We start from the raw sequence: 20,720 nt of genomic DNA, 5'->3' as shown, positions 1-20,720 counted from the left end.
AAAGATGGTACTTAAATACGGGCTCCCGGGCATTCAGAGTCTTTTGCACCGGTTTCAAGGGCGCTCCCAATAAAGCATGTTTGAGACGAATCCTGGTGTCAGCGTCGTTCCTGCCGGCGGGAGGGCGCGACAGATGTTTTATATTTATTTTTTAAATTATTTATCACATAAAATAGACATGTTTTCATCCAGTTAGAACTTATTTAGTAAATACAACTATCTCTTATTATTTTGTTACATAAAGTAGCAGTACTTGTTTGCATAGTACATTATTTCTAAATCCTGTTTTTCTTTGTCTAGTTAACATAAACCTTTAACAGTTTAACTACCTATCTAAAATATATGTTTGTTTTCCCAATAATTGACTTATAATATATTAAAATGTATATTTTCCTTTTTTGTTTATCAATCATGAATCTTAGTCAATGTCAAATAAAAATGTTAAAAATAGTTGTATATCTAATACATTTTACTAACATACATAATGCACAATTAAAACAAAAAATAAAAGTAAATAACATATTAGTCTTATTTTCTTAGAACATATATGTATATATGTATATTCCTAATAATATATGTATATTCCCTTAGAATATGTTTTATATTATATGAATCAAAAAAGAAAAATTCAAAATTTCTAGCAAATTGGCTCTTTTTAAGGGATACAACACATCACCACATTTGTTCATATTAATTATTTAATTTATATTGATTTAAAGAGTTACTTCAAGGGTTACCTACTTTTTGTTTGCATATATTAAAACATTCTCTACTTTAAGCTTATAATAAATCCACATTTCTGCTTGTATCTTATGTTAGACTTCAGTAGAGTTATTCTTAAGTTCCTGGAAGATTGATGAATATGACACTATGTTTTGAGCCAATTTTAGATCTGAGTTGATAGGTCTACTACTGGAGCAAGTACCTCAGGGCATCAATGACACTTTCTCTCCAAAGTTCCCATATATTAGTTGAAAGATGTGGTGCCATCACTTTCACTAGAAATTTTTCTCTCCCAACTTTCTTCTAGTACCCTATATATAAGTGATCATATCATATTCTTAGAGTCTCATTTTTTCCTATTATACAATTCTTGTCATGATAGCATATAATGAATTTGTATGTTTTTAAAATTCTATTCAAATGTTTTGTTTATTAATTTTTAATTTAATACCTCTTTAGACAGTGTAATTTTCATAATTTTTCCATAAACAATATTCATGTGCTTGGGTATAAAGGATTACTTATTAGCACCATAAAATTTATAACATAGTTAACATTTTCAGCATATAGATAAAATCTAATTTTTTAAAAGAGCTATTCAATAGAAATGGAAATCTATGTTTTTTATGGGATTTTTATTTTGTCTTTTTTGTTTGTTTGTTTGTTTCAAAGAACATAAAGTAAGATCATAGAGGATTTTTGTTATGGGAAGTGTGATCAAAAATATTATACTATTATAAAATTTTACTCTATGAAACAAAACAAAACATTCAATACCAAATGACACTCACTTCACATTACCCCTGGTTGTAGATCTTGACAAATACAAATTTACTTGCTTTCACTGTATTTGATGATTATGGATATATAATATGAACACAACATATAATGCTTAGTGACTAGAATCGTTTACATGATTAACATTTTACTATTAAATATTAGTGATTTTTCTTATTATTGATTATGGATGTGATGCAGCTTTTCAGCTGATAGTCAAGTTTAAAATTATGTTACATACCTGGCTTAGTTATGGTATATATACTTGATTCAATCTTCATTTACTTATTAGTTTTAAGAATTTCACAGTGGGGTTATATTTCTCTCAATCCTTCAACTATTTCTGTATCCACCTCACTTTACTGACCTAACTTTGTGGGGGAGGGGGGGTGGTGTTGTTGTTTGTTTAGCATATTAAGTTTAATTTGTGCAGTCTATGTACTCTTGGATATGTAATATTCCAATAGAGTTTGTGTGATCTATCAAGACATGTTTTCATATTGAAAAGTTACTCCCTTTCCCTAGTAGCTATCAATTATCAAGGATCCTCAACTAAGAATGGGACTTCATGCACACCATGGTGGTGTATTTAATATGGCTTGAGCTTGCACAGGGCTTATGCTTATTGTCAAAATCACTATGAGTTCACATGAATAGCTGAACCGTTGTGGGTTGAGATTACTTCATCTTTATACTCATCCAGCAGCCTCAACATGACACCAGGAAAATATACCTACTGAGTAATCTAAGCAAAGCTCAGACAAGCTCTCATATACTAAAGTGACAAACAGAAGACACCATGTCCTCTGCATATATGTTATGGCTGTTAGCTTGCTGTTTTTGTGGGACTCCTAATGGTGGGAACAGGTATATGTCTGACTTTGCTTGCTTTTGGATTATTTTTCTCATTTTTGTTTGTCTTGTCTAGCCTCAGTCTGAAGGCTTTTTCCTTGTCTTATTGTATCTTGTTTTGTTGTGTTTAGTTGTTTTCTCTTCGTAGCCTACAATTTCCTGAAGGGAAACAGAGGGGGAGTGGATCTGTGGGAAAGGGAAAATGGGGAGGGGAGCTTGTAGAAGTGGAAGGAGAGGAAACTGTGGTCACAATATAGTGTATGAGAAAAGAGTTCTTTTTAATAAAAAGAGAAGCTCATTTGATGAAGCTCAAAATATAATCTTTGAGCATATGGGCCAATCAATAGTTTCTGGTTTAATGTTAAAAATAAATAGTAATATATTTTCTTATTGGGCCTATTAGCTGTTTATCCACAGACTTTTGGTCCAAGAATGGTGCCAGGTATGGATTTCATATGGTGAAGCAGGACCAAATGTAATCAGAAAGTGATTGGCTACTTCCATACCACAGTTGCAGCAATGAATATGCTTTGGCCAATAGCCATTATTGTAGGTCTTAGAGTTCAAAGGTGCCTAACACAGATTCTTACTTTTCTATTTCAGTAGCATTAATAGAAGATTTGAGCTCTACAAAAGCTAGGTAGTTAGGTTGAAACTTCCAGAGCACTACAAAAGCCTTCATCAGTGAAGTCTTACTATCAAAATTGGAAAAGCAAACAATAACACTGGCACTATTCTATAATGTTTAGAGTCTGTGGAAATTCACTGGTAAACACTTGCCAATACTTCTGGAAATATTTTACATGTATTTTTCCAGAAACAAACATTCAATGTTTCTGCTTCATGTAATGTGGCTTTTTGTTATAAAATGTTTTATGTTATGGGTTATAAGATATTTTCATGATTACATTTTTGGAAGAAATGATAGCTTTTTAATATTTTCTATTTTCTTTCATGTGAATTTTGGTTGGTTTCGTCTTTCATATTTTAGACTGTTTCATCAATGTTAGTATGATGTTCTTTGAATGTATCGTTATACTAAAGATAAAATATCCAGTAGTATTTTTCTGTCTCTTTTGATATTGATAAATTGTGTCTTCTCTTTTTTCTTCTTACTTAGTTTTGAGACTCATTCATTTAATTAATATTTTCAAAAAACGGTTTGTTTGTGTTATAGACCTTGATTATCCTTTGGACTTATATGACAATTTTTTTTTGTTTTTGTTTTCATCTTTCCTCTTTACACTGAGCCCAGCTATTCATAATTATCTATATGTGGTTGTATTTTTATTATTTTGAGAAATTTTCTCACTTTCTTTCAATTCAGTCATATTTTATGTTTCTTTTGTTGTTGTTGTTGTTGTTGTTATTGTTTTTTTGTTTGTTTGTTTGTTTGGAATTCCATCTTTGATTACTTCAACTGAAGCACAGCCATGTTAATATAGGGAATACTCTGAGATACTACAAAAGGCTCTCACATTGTTTTAAAGTAAGACTTACTTGGAGTCATAAGTCAAGACACATAGTACTTAAAGTATGCCAAGAAGTTAATTAAATCAGAGAATCATATCATATTAGAGGTAATTTGGGACCTTACATTTTAAACGATAAAACTAGAATATAATTTTGCATTGTATTGCTATCAATAATTGATTAGTTCTGATGAGTCAATTTTGGGAAAAATAAATACTTTTTGAATACAGTTTCATAAGTAATTAAGAGTATGTGTCACTTAATATCTTAACTGGCTAAAGATAGGTGTTCTAGGTATTCCCTTGTGTAATATAGATTATTTTAAAAATATTAAATGCTATGCAAAGGCTTTTATTAGTGCTTGGCTATCCTGAAATAGAAATAATTAAGAATACATGGCCACACAAAGCAGTGATCATAAGAATATTTTTATAACAGCCCAGAAAAGGTAATTTTCAAAATCAGTGTTAATCTATGTTCAAAACAAGGAATTATGGAAGAGTTTAAAATACACTTGTTAATTTAGATCTGTCAAAATAGAACAGAAATATGATAATTAAAAAACAGTTGCTAAAACCATATCTATGAGATTAAATGATCATTTAATATAAGAAACTTGAATAATATTATTTGTTTTCTACAGAAATAATAAAAACCATAAGATTACATTAGGTGTTGTTTGAAGGTTTGCATTTTTAAAAGATTTATTCATTCATCAAAAGTTTTCTGTACTCATTTTACTTTTTGATAATTTGCTTCATTTGTTTTTAAGGGCTATAAGTGAAATTCTAATTACTGAATCTAAATATGCATGACTGTTAAAATAAATCATACATTTAGAGTATTATTGATAAATGCTTTCTCTGTATGAAATAAATTTTATGCTTATCTAGAAAAATAGTTTCCTAGTATTAAATGAAGAGGAAATATATTTGAAGCAATAGAATATTTAAATGAGATGAAAGTTTTAATAGTAATAGCTGTATTTTACAGTTTCCCCTTTTCAATTATTCATAGATTTATAGAATTAACAAAGTGGTAAGGCACCAGAGATTATTTACTTAAAGTATTTAATTCCATCTCTATTGACTTGGGGAAAATAAAATTGAAGACATTAATATTGTTGTAAAATCAAGAAAAGATACATTTGCTGAGCCACAGCACTAGTATTAAATAAAATAAATATTACATATACTTCTTTATTTTACATTCATATAGTATACATACTGTATGCTACATGAATAATATATATGAATAAATTATTCACTATAATGTATGGTTTATATATACTTTAACCATATACACAACTATGATAATAATGTCACAACTAAGAACAAAGGTTGTCAATTTTCTTCTGTATCCTGGTCAGCCATTTTTCTTAACAGTTGATGTATGTCTCAAGTCATAAATTATTTATTACTTTTCTTATTTCTTCCCATTCATACTCATGTTGTTGCTATTTGTTTTGTACGTTTATTTAGAAAGGAGACTTACTACTTTTGGTTCAGGCTGTCTTTCTACTTTTGATCATACTGTCTCAGCAGGAACACTTTATTATTTTATATACTTTTCTAACATACTATATAGCTGTTCATACTATATAACAATGCATGAGCTGTGTTTCATGCATTGTTATATATGAAAAAATCTTATTCAATGCCTTTTTTTCAATAAAAAGTAACAGACTGACTGACTACATTATCTTTACTTAACTTGCATATTTGTCTCCTTATAACATTAACCTGGATATTCCTCTCATATTCATCTTCTGAGTTTCCTACCCTTCCATATATTTATGACATTTTTTTGTGAAATACTCATTATCCATTAGATTCTTTAAGTGAGAAGAAAAATAATGATTTGAGATCTTGTATTTTCCATAGCAATCCTCTTTAAAAATATATTCCAGAAATAATTTTTTACTTCAAACTCATGTTCCTCAGAAGGTTTAACCTTCTTTATTTTTGGCTTTCAAAATGCTTTTGGAAAATGTAAATGATAACTGACTCTTACCCACATGTTTGAGATATCCTTTTATTATTTTGAAACTTTTTGAATACAGTAATTTCTTTGGTGTGAAAGTTTTTATTATCTATTTTATTAAGTTATGCACATTATTTTAAAACTAAGCACTTATTCTTTATCTTTCTTGGAGACTTTCTTTTGTAAAAAGAAATAAAAACAAAACAAACAAAAACAAAAACAAAAAAAAACACATCCCTACATTTTTCTATTGTCTAATTTGGACTTCTTTCACTAGATGATACAACTTCTATTATTATTGTATAATTATATTTGTAATTCTCTGTGTGTGTGTGTGTGTGTGTGTGTGTGTGTGTGTGTTTGTGTGTGTGTATGTGTTGTGTGATAAAATGACACTGGAGAAAACATTGTCCTCAACAAATAATCATAGTGATACTGAATAACTATGTAGCATTGAATAAGATTAGAATCCTTATTTTTCTCCATCCACAAAACAGTTAAATCCAAATTAAGCAAAGTTTTCAATGTGAAATCTGTAACACAGAGAAGTGATAGAAGAGTAGAGAATCAGGTGCATAAATCCACTTTCTCGATTTTTGCCTTTTAATTTAAACCACTAATTTTTTTCTTTTGAGGTCACTACAATACATGCTTATTGACAGATGTATATGAATGCTGACATATATGTTTTCTTTCAGCTTTTGTTATTCTTGTTAACCATTTACCTGATTATAGGATCATTTGTTTTCTTTCTGTAGCCTATTGTGTAAAGTTTTACTCTATGTCTTAATTAGGGTTTTATTTCTTTGAAGTGAAGAGACAGGGTTTCTCTGTGTATCCTTGACTGTCCTGGAGTTGCTTTGTAGACCAGACTAGCCTTGAACTCATAGAAATCTGCTTGCCTCTCCCTCCTGAGTGCTCAGATTAAAGACATGTGCCACCTCTTTTAAATATAAACATTTATTTTGGGCTGGCTAAAAGTTTCAGAGGTTAAGTCCATTATTGTTATGACAACAAGTGAGGCAGAATGTAAGTAGACATGGAACTTGAGAAAGATCTGGTCTATCTCTTGATCTGCAGGCAGAAAGAGATTGCCACACTTGGCCTTGGCTAGGACTATATGAGACATCAAAGTCCACCTTCACAATTAAATATTTCTTCCAACAAGGTCACACCTACTCCAACAAAGCAACACTTTTTATGGGCCAAGCAACAAAACACATTTATTTATGGAGGCCATTCTTCTTCAAACCACCATACTCTCTTTGCTCTGAAATATTGATCTTAGTATTCTTTGAGGGATGGTTCAAAGAACATGATGTATTTTAGAATGAGTATGTGCTTGACTTTTTTAAAATCCTTCAATTAACAGTAGATAGTTTTACTAGATAAAGTAGCCTACATTGTCATGTGTGGTCTTCTAAAATTTTATGTACATCACTCTAGGCTCTTCTGCTTTTATTTTTCTATTGAAAAGTCATTTATTATTTTAATGGATTTTCCTTTATAAGTGATTTGTATAATTTCAATATCATATTCTTCCCTTTATATTTAACTGTTATATGCCATTGGAAGTTTCTTATCCTTGACACCAAGAAACAAAACACACACAACAAAATAAGTTATGTTATAATTTTGTTGCCTTCTATGAAGTAATTTCCTACAAACAACATTGAATAATAAGTATAATTAAGCTTTTCTACTGCATCAAATCATGTAAAGTACATTCTAAAGATAACTTGTTTATTCTTCAGAGAAAGCACATTTACTCTGCCCACATGAAAAAGAGAGTGCATGATAAAAACAGTTATAATTGTTCACATTAATGGTTGGCTTTCTATTATTTCCAATAGTTGGTATTTCAGTGTACTAAAATGGATTTCACTAGGCAGGGGAAGGAATGGACTTTTAATTCTAATATTGAGTATTCAGGAAGCAGAGGAAGGTGGCTGTCTGAGTTCAGAAAAATCTTAGTCTATCTAGTGATAGTACAGTAATCAATCTTAGGTAAGAGAGAGTTAAAAGAAGGAGAAGGAGGAGGAGAACTATTAAGATTAAGACATTCTCGGCTTACTATCTAGACTGGTCAAGGCAGGAACCTGACTACACCCCATGGTGCTCCAAGCCTGGCCAATTAGGCAGCTAAAGCCCAGCCATGAAAGTCCCCATTGCCAGGCAGGAAATCCCACACTCGTGGGAGAAGCTGGACTGCCCTGAAGGGCCTCAAATTGCTGCCACAACATAGTGGGACTAAACCACCAAAGGTGTACATCAAGATTGGTCTGCTATATAAACTATTCTGGGCATGAATCTGACTGTGGGCAACAAATGTCTGTGCATTGACAAATTGGCAGTTAAAACTAGGCCTGGCCAGTCCTCATGGCCCTGTGGAGTCTCACACACCCTCAGGAGAGGCTATCCTATCCCAAGAGTCAGGACAGAAAATTAAACAGCAGACCTCAGCACAGCTGGTCTTAATCCCCTCAGTACTGTGAACAGGATCAGTCAGAATCCTACCTCTGCTGACCCAGCCAGGAGCTTAAGGTGAAGAGCAAAGTTTTCTCGAGCAGAAATCAGGCCACCTGCCAGTTTCATGGAAGAACTCTCTTATCTCACAGGCAAGTACATGTGACCTATAATCACTCACCAACTCTTGACTCTAAACTACCAGTAAAGGACACCAGAAGCTACCAACCAACATCAGAGATAGCAAGATGATGGAAGGACAGTGTAAGAACATAAACAACAACAACAACAAAAAAACATAACAATTTGGCATCTCCAGATCCCAGCTATCCAAAAGAAAGCAATTCTGAAAACTCAAACACAACCGAGATACAATAAGATGACCTCAAATCCTTAGTAACAAAGATGATAATGGAGGAAATGAATAAAACACATACCAAATCAGGGAAACACAGTCAAACAGGTGGAAGACATAAAAGGGGTCTATAGAGAAGCACTGGAAATTTTTCAGGAAAAGACAAACAACCAGATGAAGGAAATGAATAAAATAGCTCAAGATCTGAAGATGAAAATGGAAACAGTGATAAAGACAAAAGAAAAACAGGATGGAGAGGCCTTAGAGAAGAAAGCAAGCAATACAGAGGTGACCTTCTCTAACAGAATCCAAGAAATCAAGAAACGAATCTCAGGACTTGAAGATACAATCACAGAACTCGAAACAACCATCAAAGAAAATGCTAAATCTGAAAGCTTCCTGACACAAAACATCCAAGAATCAAAGACACCATGAAAAGATGAAACGTGAGAGTAATAGGCATTGAGGAAGGAGAAGACAGGCGAGTCTAAGGCCCAGAAAACATCTTAAAAAAATCATAGAAGAATAGTTTCCCAATTTGAAAATGGAGATGCATATAAATATACAAGAGGCCCACAGAACACCAAAGAGAATATAGCAGAAAAGAAAATCTTCCTGCCACATAATAATAAAAACACAAAATATACAGAACAAAAAAAAAATATTAAAAGTGGCAGGAGAAAAAGATAAAGTAACATACAATGGCAAACCTATCAGAATATACCTGACTAGTCAGCAAAGACCAGAAAAGACAGAAAATCTTTGGACAGAGGTCCTCCAAACCCCAAGAGACCATAGATGCCAGGTAAGACTACTATACCCAGCAAAACTATCAATAACCATGAATGGAGAAAACAAAATATTCCATAACAAAAGCAAATTCAAACAGTTCCCGTCCACCAATCTGGTTTACAGAAGTTACTAGAAGGAAAACTCCATCCCAAAGGGACAAGCCACAATGAAAACTATACAGAAAATAGATAACTATGTCATCACAAAAACACAACACAATCTCTCTACTGTAACCAACTTCAAAAATTAAGGGACTTAACAGTCATTGGTTATTAATATCGCTCAATATCAAAGGTCTCAATTCTCCAATAAAATGCCACAGACTAACTGAATGGATGCATAAACAAGGTCCAGTATTCTGCATTAAAGAAACACATCTCACCTACAAGGACAGACATTACCTTAAGGTAAAAGGCTGGAAAAAGCATTCCAAACAAACGGTCACAAGAACCAAGCTGGTGTAACCATTGTAATGTATAATAAAATAAACTTTAAAGCAAAATTAATCAAAAGGATGAGGAAGGACACTCCATTCTCATCAAAGATAAAGTCAACCAAGATGGCATCACAATTCTGAACATCTCTGCTTCAAATACAAGGGTACACCCATTTGTAAAATAATTATTTTAAAAAGCTTAAGCCACATATTGATCCCCACACACTAATAGTGGTTGACTTCAACACCTCACTTTCACTGAAGGGTAAGTCATTGAAACAGAAATTAAGCTGAGAAACCTCATTAACCAACATCATGCATCAAGTGGATCTAATAAAGACCTACAGAACATTTCTCCCAAATACAAAGAATTATACCTTCTTCTCAGCACCCCATGAAACCTTCTTAAAAATTTATTACATAGGAGGTCACAAAGCAAGCTTCAAAAGATACAAGAAGTTTGAAATACTACTTTTTATCCTATCCGATCACCATGGCCTAAGGCTGGATTTCAACAACAACAGAAATAACAAAAAGCCTACATACACACCTGGGTCAGGGAAGAAATAAAGGACAAAATTAAGAACTTTCAGAAATTCAATGAAATGAAGGAATAACATACCCAAATTTGTCGGACACATTGAAAGCAGTGCTAAGAGGAACATTCATAGCACTAAATGCCTTTATAAATAAATTGGAAACATCCCACACAAGCAACTTAATGAGTCATCTGGAAGCTCTAGAGAAAAAAGAAGCAGAAACACCCAAGAGGAATAGATATCTGCAAAATAATCAAACTCAGGGCTGAAATCAATAAATTAGAAACAGAGAGAACATTTCAAAGAACCAGCAAAACTGGGAACTGTTTCTTTGAGAAAATCAACAAGATAGACAAACCATTAGCCAAATTAACTAAAAGGCAGAGACATTATCCAAATCAGCAAAATCAAAAATGAAAAAAAGAAACATAACAAAAGACACTGAAGAAAGAATAAGAACCATAAGATCCTACTTTAAAGGCATATATGCAACAAAATTTGAAAAATCTAAGGGAAATGGAAAAGTTTCTTCATCTATTCCATTTGTCACAATTGAATCAAGATTAGATAAACAAATTTAATAATCCTATAGAAATAGAAGCAATCATTGATAGTGTCCCAACAGCAACAGCAAAAACAACAACAACAACAGCAACAACAACAACAACAAAGCCCAGGGCCAGATGGTTTCAGCACAGACTTTTACCAGACCTTCAAAGAAGAGCTAATAGTGCCTCTCTCTTTGAAGGTCTGGTAGAATTCTATGCTGAAATCATCTGACCCTGGGCTTTTTTGGGGGTGGGGGTTGGAAGACTATCAATGATTGAGGATATACAGGGGGAGGAGGTCCCCCTCAGTCACAGTCATATGGGAGGGGAGTAAAGGGAAAATTGGAGGGAGAGAGGAATGGGAGGATACAAGGGATAGGATAATAATTGAGATGTAATATAAATAAAATAATAAAATATATTTTAAAAAGAGCTAATAGTGATGCTCTTCAAGATATTTCAAAAGATAAAAATGGATGGAACATTACTGAATTCATTCTGTAAGGCCACAGTCTTGTTGATACTTGACCTCACAAAGATGTAACAAAAAGAAAATTTCAGACCAATTTCTTTTATGAACATTGATGCACAATTATTCAATAAAATACTTGCAAAACGAATACAAGAACACATCAAAAATATCATTCACCATGACCAGGTAGGCTTCATTCCAGGCATGCAGGGATGTGGTAAAGTTCCATCCATTTCAATCTTTTGGAGTAGCTTGAAGAGTTTCAGAATTAGTGACCCCTTGATGGTCTGGTAGAATTCTGCACTGAAACCATCTGGCCCTGGCCCTGGGTTTTTTTTTTTTTTTTTTTTTTTTTTTTTTTTTTTTTTTTTTTTTTTTTTTTTTTGGTTGGGAGACTATCAGTGATTGCTTCTATTTCTGTAGGGGAAATGGGACTATTTACCTTGTTTCTCTGTTCTTCACTCAATTTTAACAAGTGAAATTGATGAAGAAAATTGTCCATTCCCCTTTGATTTTCAAGTTTTGTGGCATATATACCTTTCAAGTAAGATATTTTGATTCTTTGTATTTCTTCAGTGTCTGTTGTATGTCTCCCTTTTCATTTCTGATTTTGTTGATTTGGATACTGCCTGTCTGCCTTTTGGTTAGTTTGGCTAATGGTCTGTCTATCTTATAGATTTTCTCAAAGAACCAGCTCTTGGTTTTGATGATTCTTTGAATGGTTTTCTTAATTTCTAATTTGTTAATTTCAGCCCTGAGTTTGATTATTTCCAGACGTCTACTCCTTTTGGGTGTTTCTGCTTTTTTTTTTTTTTCTAGGGCTTCCAGTTGTGTCATTAAGATGCTTATGTGGGATGTTTCCAATTTTTTAAAACTCACTTAGTGCTATGAATTTTCCTCTTAGCACTGCTTTCAATGTATCCCATAAATTTGGGTATATTGTTCCTTAATTTTAATTGAATTTCAGGAAGTTCTTTCTTTTTTTCTTTATTTCTTCCCTGACCCAGGTGTCATTTAGCAGAGAGTTGTTTAGTTTCCACGTGTGTGTAGGCTTTTTGTTTTTTCTGTTGCTGTTGAATTGCAGCCTAGGGCCATGGTGATCTGATAGGATACAAGGTATTATTTCAATCCTCTTGTATCTGTTGAGGCTTGCTTTGTGACCTACGATGTGATTAATTTTGGAGACGTTTCCATGGAATGCAGAGTAGAAAGTATATTCCTTCTTGTTTGGGCGAAAGGTTCTATAGATATCTGTTAGATCCATTTAATTAATTACATTGGTTAATGATGTTATCTCTCCGCTTATTTTCTGTTTCAATGACCTATCCATCATTGAGAGTGGGGTGTTGAATTCTCCCACTATTATTGTGTGGAGATCAATGTGTGGTTTAAGCTTCATTAATAAATCTTTTACAAATGTGGTGCCCTTGTATTGGGAGCATAGATGTACAGAAATGTGATGTCATCATGGATGAGTTTACTTTTGATGAGCATGAAGTGTCCTTCCTCATCCCTTTTGATTAAATTTGGTTGAAAATCTATTTTGTTTGATATTTAAATGGCTATGCCTGCTTGCTTCTTGTGACCATTTGCTTGAAATATTTTTTACAACCTTTTACCCTGAGGTAATGCTTATCATTATGGGTAAGATGTGTTTCTTGCATGCAAAACAATGTTGGATCTTGTTTATGCATCCATTCAGTTAGTCTTTTTATTGAAGAATTGAGACCACTGATGTTGAGAGATATTAATGACCAGTGAATGTTAAGAGTCTTAATTTTGATGTTGGTTCCAGTTGGGCGTTTGTGTAGTTGTGATTTTGCCATGGTATAGTTATCTATTTCCTGGTAGTTTTGGTGGTAGCTGTCCCTTTGTGGTGGGGTTTTCCTTCTAGTACCTTCTGTAAAGCTGGATTATGGATAGGTACTGTTTGAATTTGTTTTTGTCATGGAAAAATTTTTTTTCTCCATCAATGGTTATTGATAGGTTTGCTAGGTAAAGGAGTATGGCCTGGCCTCTGTGGTCTTTTAGGATTTGCAGGATCTCTGTCCAGGCTCTTCTGGCTTTTATGGTCTCTTTTGAGAAGTCGTGTGTAATTCTGATAGGTTTGCCCTTAAATGTTATTTGACCCTTTTGCCTTGCAGCTTTTAATATTTTTTTTCTTTGTTCTGGATGTTTTGTGTTTTGATTATTATGTGAGAGGCAGTTTTTCTTTTCTGGTCAATTCTATTTGATGTTCTGTACGCCTCTTGTATGTTTATAGGCATCTCTTTCTTTAGATTGGGGAAATTTTCTTCTATGATTTTGTTGAGAATAGTTTCTGGGCCTTGGAGTCTGACATCTTTTCTTTCTTTGATGCGTATTATCCTCAGATTTCTTCTTTTCATGGTGTTCTTGATTTCTTGGATGTTTTGTGTCAGAATTTTTCCAGATTTAGCATTTTCTTTAATGGTTGCTTCAAGATCTGTGATTGTATTTTCTAGGCCTGAAATTCATTCTTCTATCTCTTAGATTCTGTTAGAAAAGCTTGCCTCTGCATTGCTTGCCTTCTTCTCTGAGGTCTCACATTCTTGTTTTTCTTCTGTCTGTGTTTATCATTGAATCCATTTTCATCTTCAGATTTTGAATTGATATTTTTATTTCTTTCATCTGATTGTTTGTATATTCTTGAGTTTCTCCCATTGCCTCTTTATAGGTCTTCAGAACTTGAGCAGTTTTATTGATTTCTTTCATCTGTTTTTTTTGTATTTTCCTGAAATTTTTCCTATTCCATTCTATGGGCTTCTTTTATGTCTCTCATCTGTTTGGCTTCATCTTCCTGCATTTGATTATGAATTTTATTTGTTTCATCCATTATCATCCTCATTTCTAAGGATTTGAGGTCATTTTCTTGTATTTCCATTGTGTTAGCTTCCAGAGTTGGGTGAGGGAGTCTGATGATAGATTCACCTGTTTTCTCATGATTTCCCTAGGCCAGAAGCTCTGATGCTTCACTTGTGTGGATGACAGGAGCCTTGCCCTGTCGTTTTGGACTCTCACAGCCAGTGATTCTCAGCTCCCCTGTACTGTGGGTCCTGCAATTGTTCTGGGTCTCTGGATGTGTGTTGAGTCAGTTCAAAGTGTCCACAGCCTTCTTGGTCCCCTGCCAAGACAAGCCAGGGACACTGGGCCCAAACCACTTGCCAAGCTCCACTATATTCTCAGGGACCGAACCATCTGCTAAGCTCAGCTAGGGACTGGGCCCAATCTACGCACCAAGATCAGCTAGGGCCTGTAGGCCCAAAATGAATTCAGAGTCTAGCCAGAGTTTCATGGCTGAGACTGCGCACCAAGCTCAGCTAGGTTCTTTGGGGCCAAAGTGCGTGCTATGTTCAGTTATATTCTCACGTCCTGAACCTTCCACTAAGCTCAGCCAGGAATTCTGGACACAAACTGCACACAGGTCCAACCAGAGTCTCAGGGCCAGGACTATGCAAAAAGCTCAGCAAGAGTCTCTGGACCCAACCTGCCTGCCAAGCACAGTTAGAGACTCTGGCCCTAAACTGCAAACCATTCACCACCAGAGTCTCAGGGGCGGAATTATACACAGAGCTCAGCCAGGGAGTCTGGACCCACACTGCGTGCTGAATTCAACGAGGGACTCTGGGTTAAACTGTGCAGAGAGTCCAGCCAGAGTCTCAGGGCCGTGATGTGCGCAAGGCTCAGCTAGAGTCTCTGGACCCAAATTGCCTCGCAAGTCCTGCTAGGGACTCTGTGCCAAATCTGCACCCTGAGCTGAGCTAGTGTCTCCATGGCAGAACTGAGTGCTGAGCTGAGCTTGAGTCTCAGGGGCTGAACTGTCTGCTGAGTACAGTTTGGGACTCAGGGCACCGTGAGGCCCAAATCCTGCCCAGAGTCCCCTCTTCCATAGCAACTCCCACCAGCCACTACACCAATCACCTCTGCTGTAGGGCTATGAGGTGCAAGCCTCAGCTGCCACCACTGCCACTGCTGCCACTCTAATTTGAGAAAATCCGCACTCCTCCCATGTGCAGGGGCAATCAGGTCCTCTGCACCCTGGTCCCTTTGTACCGTGGAGCACTCCTGCTGCAGTGGTGTGGGGACCTCAGTGTTCCTGGTTCAGAATTCTGTGAAATTCCCTGAATTGTTTGCTGAAGCTTCTAAACACGGTCCACACTGCTCGCCACCATCTTGGATCTCCGTACCACAGTTTCTTTATCTATTTTTAAGTTGAGGGATATTTCATTTGTTTCTAGGTTCTGACTCTAATGAATAAGGCTGCTATGAACATAGTTGTGCAAATGTCTTTGTTGCATGGTGGGTCATCTTTCAGCTATATGCCCAGGACTAGTATAGCTGGGTCTTGGGGTAGAGCTATTCCAAATTTCCTGGGAAAGCACCATATTCCTTTCCAGAGTGGTTGAACAAGTTTTCACTTGCATGAGCACTGGCAGAGTGTTCCCCTTTCACCATATCCTCACCAGCATGTGTTGTAATTCGAGTTATTGATCTTCACCATTTAGATAGGTATAGGATGGAATCTCAAGGTAGTTTTGATTTGCATTTCATTCATGATTAGGCATGTTGTGCATTTCTTTAAGTATTTCCCAGCCATTCAATATTGCTTTATTGAGAATTCTCTGTTTAGCTCTGTACCCCATTTTTAATTGGGTTATTTGGTTTGCTGGTGTTTAATTTCTTGAGTTTTTATATATTTTAGATAGTAGCCCTTCAGATTTAGGGTTGGTAAAGATCTTTTCCCAATCTTTGGGCTGTTGCTTTGTTATGCTCACAGTGTCTTCTTACTTGCAGAAGCTTCCCAGCCTCATGAGGTCCCATTTATTAATTGTTAATCTTAGAGGCTGAGCTGTTGGTGTTCTCTTCAGCAAATTGTTCCCTGTGCCAGTGAGTTCTAGGATCTTACTCACTTGTTCTTCTAACAGATTCTGTGTGTCTGGTTTTACGTTGAGGTCTTTAAACCACTTGGACTTTATTTTCCTACAGGGTGATAAATATGGATCTATTTGCATTTTTTTACATGTAGCCATCCAGTTGGACCAGCACCATTTGTTGAAGATGATGTCTTTTTTCCATTGTATGGCTTTGGCTTTGTCAAAAATCAAATGACCATATGTATGTGGATGTATATCTGGGTCTTCAATTCAATTCCATTGGTCAACTGCCCTAATTCTATGCCAGTACCATGCCATTTTTTATTACTTTTGCCCTATCACACAGCTTGAGATCAGGGATGGAGATTCCTCCCATAGACCTTTTATTGCATAATATTGAGTTAGCTATCCTGGGTTTTTTGTTTTTCATATGAACTTGAGAATTGATCTTTCCAGTTATGAAAAATGTTGTGTTGGTATATTGATAGGGATTGAATTGAATCTTTAGATTGCTTTTGGTAGGATAGACATTTTTATTGTGTTGATTCTCCCAATCCATGAGCATGGGAGATCTTCCCATTTTCTGACATTTTCTTCAATTTTCTTCTGCAGAGACTTCAAATTTTTTTCATATAGGTCTTTCACTTGCTTGGTTAGATTTAACCCAGATATATTATATTGTTTGAGACTATTTGTGAAGGGAATGGTTTCCCTAATTTCCCTCATTGCCCTTTTGTCATCTGTATACAGGAAGGTTACTAAAATTTTCATATTAATTTTGTATCTTGGAACTTTGCTGAAGTTGTTTATCAACTGTATGAGTTCTTTGATAGAATTTTGAGGATCGCTGAATTATAGTATCAACACATCTTCAAATAGTGAAACTTTAACTTCTTATTTTCCTATATATTTCCCCTTGATCTATTTTAGCTGTTTTATTGCTCTAGCTAGATCACCAAGTACTATATTGAAGACAAATGGGCAGCCTTGTCATGTCCTTGATTTCAGTGGGATTGACTAAGGTCTCTCCCCATTTAACTTGATGTTGCCTTTAGGTTTGCTGTATATTTCATTTACTATGTTTAGGTATGTGGATTGTATCCCCATTCTCTCTTCTACTTTTAACATGAAAGGGTGTTGGATTTTATCCTTCTGGATGCACACATTTAATTCACCATGTACTGTTCTAATTTGAAATAATTTACCAATTCCTATAAACTGTGTATAAAGCTTCTGAAGTGACCAATTTGGTTTCCATGTCTTTTGAGAAAGGATTGTGACATCTGCTCTTGTACCCCTAAAACTAATCATTGTTTGCTATAACACATGTCTTTAAGTACTCCTGAATGCACCAGATATTTCTATTGGAGTGCTTTGCCCTTGATGTAAGGAAAGAGTAACAGCTGAGCAATTCTATCCCCTGCATTAATTTACAACTCCTTATTTATATATCCCATGATTTTAATTTCTTCCCTACAATCTCCATCTATAATACCTAGATTCACGATGAAACCTTGAGAAGTTAATCCACTTCCTCCGATGATGACTCCTACTGTCCCTGAAGGTAAATGGCCATAAACACCAGTGGTTTTTATGTAACATTCAACTTGTGGGGAAAATAAGAGATTTATCTGAAGCATGATCCAAAGCTTGGCTGCCTCAGTAGCATACATTAAATCTTCAATATGTAGTCTTACTCTACTTGCATGCTTATTAACTTCTGACTGAATGAAGATAGATGGCTCATATTGTTTCTTGTAGGAACTCAAGTTAACAGAGTCCTCTTTCCTTTTCCTAATGGCAAGAGGATACCTCGTATGTCTCTCTTTATTGGAAATCCTTAGAACAGTCTTTTTCCTTTCCATAATGAGTAAAGTGCGCTGGAGGTCTTGGTCTATCATTATCATCACAGCCAGAATCTCCTTGTTTTCTTCTATGAATACCATGTTCTCCAAAGCTAGTGCACTTTTTATTTTGAGGTCTAGAAGAACTTGTAAGCTTACAATTTCTTTGTATGTGGCCAAATTCACCACAATTAATGCACCAGGTGATTTTATATATCAGATCTCTAGCTACAGCTGGTCTTCATGGCATGCCATTCTTTTATACTGCATGGATATTACAGCTCACACAAATGTATGAAGTTGACACTTTACACCTGCTCATAAAAAGGACATAAATTTATCTTCACCTGATTTATGCACCTTGCATATTCCATATATATAAATGTATAAATGTATCCATACTGATACTTTTTATAGTTTGTTTATTTTAAGAGAAAATACCAGAAAATAATGAAGAAAAAGCAAGAAGTTCAGGTGATTCATCCTCCCAAACTGTTTCAGCTACTGTTTATTGAAGAATTTGCATGCATATCAGCTTCAAAAAAGGCTAGACCAAAGGACTGATCGCACATAGATGGAACAGAAAAAGATACAGCTAGCTTTTTTAGCCCTTTGCCAATATCCTGATTTTCCAAGGGTATCCAAAAGAAGCTTTTATCCTCACCCAAACAAATAGGGACATTGGGACCCCTTTCCCAATGATGGAGTGAATTATTTTGGTTGGATATCAATGTCTGTTATTTTCTAGAGGGTTGGTTATAAGTTAGTAAAGTTTACATTTAGGGATTTTTTCTTTTCTCCCCTCTGTCATTCTTTTTCTTTTATCTTTTTTTTGTTTTTTTTTGTTTTGTTTTGTTTTGTTTTGTTTTGTTTTGAGACAAGGTCTCTCTGTGTTAGCCTTGGCTGTCCTGGAGTCACTTTGTAGACCAGGCTGGCCTCGAAATCACAGTGATCCGCATGCCTCTGCCTCCCGAGTGCTGGGATTACAGGCGTGCTCCACCACGTCTGGCCAATTTATCTTTTTATCCTATCTAGTGTTAGGGGAAATGAGGGAATAGGGGAAAGGTAAAGGGGATATAGAATTATAGGATAAAAAGTAAGTAATTGGATCTACTAGCCTCAAATATTTTACATTGATATCATATATTTATAGAAATTTAAGATTATTTTGCTCAACTTTTTCTTTCTGTATTGTACATATGCAATTCATTTGAAAATTTGATGTAAAGTTCTAGTCTTATTAAAGCTAATGATTACAAACTGCTCATGGTGGTAGGCAATGCAAGTTAGTTAGTTTATAGGTGACTATAGTTAGTCACCTATAAATTTTACTTGTAATCTTGTTAGATACTAGTTTAGCTAATTTAAAAAGCCTTTATTTGGTCTCTTATTTACGTTTTCAAGGTTAAGTAGATAGTACATAGCTAGAAACAAGCAGGGTTTGTCTACTTAGATATGCTGAAATAGATGATAGATAGATAGATAGATAGATAGATAGATAGATAGATAGATGATAGATAGATAGATATGATTACACACTATACTAAATATATAGAACATCTAAAAACACTTCATAGATCTACAGAATATGACATTTAATGAGAAAGAATTTTTTGTTTTTTGTTTTTGTTTTTGTTTTTGTGACAGAGAGACACATCTGCAACTCCATTCTACTTCAAAGAATATAATGGACATCAAATAAACAAATGTGCCAAAATAGTTACTGGATAAAAAAAACTGTTCTTATCTGTACTGCTGATAGCCGACTCTGTGTCCAACTCTGAACAAGCATGACACTGGGAAATTGACTTTACAACTTTGCAGAGACTGAGTGAGACAGTACTTCAAATTTCTTGATTTACAGAAAAGTTTGTCAGATATTCAGGGTTGATAGGCTGAAGCCTGGATGCCCCAATGATACAGGAAACCCTCTGTTGACTGTCCAGGCTGTCATTTGTTTCAGTAATGTCTATACTTTTGGAAGCTGTTGCCTGCACTTTTAAGATATTAGATATTTTCTTCTTAAGTATCTGATGGGGTTAAGGACAAGATAATCATAGTATTACTACAATTAAGCTTTAATTGTTTAAAAGAGAAAGATATGTTTTTAGGTTGGTAAATGTAAATTATGGACCTTTTTTAGGTTGGTGAATGTACGTTTTGATATGAAACGACTTTGGACACTAGGATACGACTCACTAGGATAGGATAGATAGTGGAATACTTTTTCCAAGATTGTCAAATATAAAAGGACTGGACCTTGTAAATGTAACTTTTACTGGATAATTCTCGTAATTATTCTTATTGTATATAATGTATGTTTTAATAGAAAGGGAGATAGCTAATGAATGTAACTATGTTTTTGTTGGATTCAAAGTGTGGGATGTGAAACACACTTGTGTGACGGTATGCAGTGTCTTTCCTCTGGAAACAGACTTGTGAGAGAACAGGTGATATTTGTCCTCTAAAAGAGGAAATATATCTTGTGGGGGCATGGTCTTTGCCAACTGATAAACAGACTCTCTCCCCCCCTTTGCTCTCTCTCTCTCTCTCTCTCTCTCTATATAT

This window comes from Acomys minous (assembly GCF_964271855.1).
Source record: "Acomys minous genome assembly, chromosome: 3".
Classification (NCBI taxonomy): Eukaryota; Metazoa; Chordata; class Mammalia; order Rodentia; family Muridae; genus Acomys; species Acomys minous.
The sequence above is the reverse complement of the archived record's forward strand: the minus strand, read 5'-3'. Positions refer to the sequence as shown.